Raw genomic sequence first — 205 nt, forward strand, 5'->3', positions numbered from 1 at the left:
AGGTGGGGGTGCACATGGGGCCAGGTCGGGTTGGAATTGCTGCTCCCCAGTACTCGACCCAACCTCCCCCACCCCGCCACCCTTCCCAGGCCGGAGGTCACTGTAAAGACACCGCCTTTGTCCCAGTCCCAAGTGTCAGGCCACTGGGTAGAGACCCCTCCAGCCCTTTCTTGGGTCTTGGCTCGGAGAGCGGCCGCCGGCGTCG

This window comes from Tupaia chinensis, unplaced genomic scaffold (genome assembly GCF_000334495.1).
Source record: "Tupaia chinensis unplaced genomic scaffold, TupChi_1.0 Scaffold149383_1, whole genome shotgun sequence".
In the NCBI taxonomy this organism is placed as follows: Eukaryota; Metazoa; Chordata; class Mammalia; order Scandentia; family Tupaiidae; genus Tupaia; species Tupaia belangeri.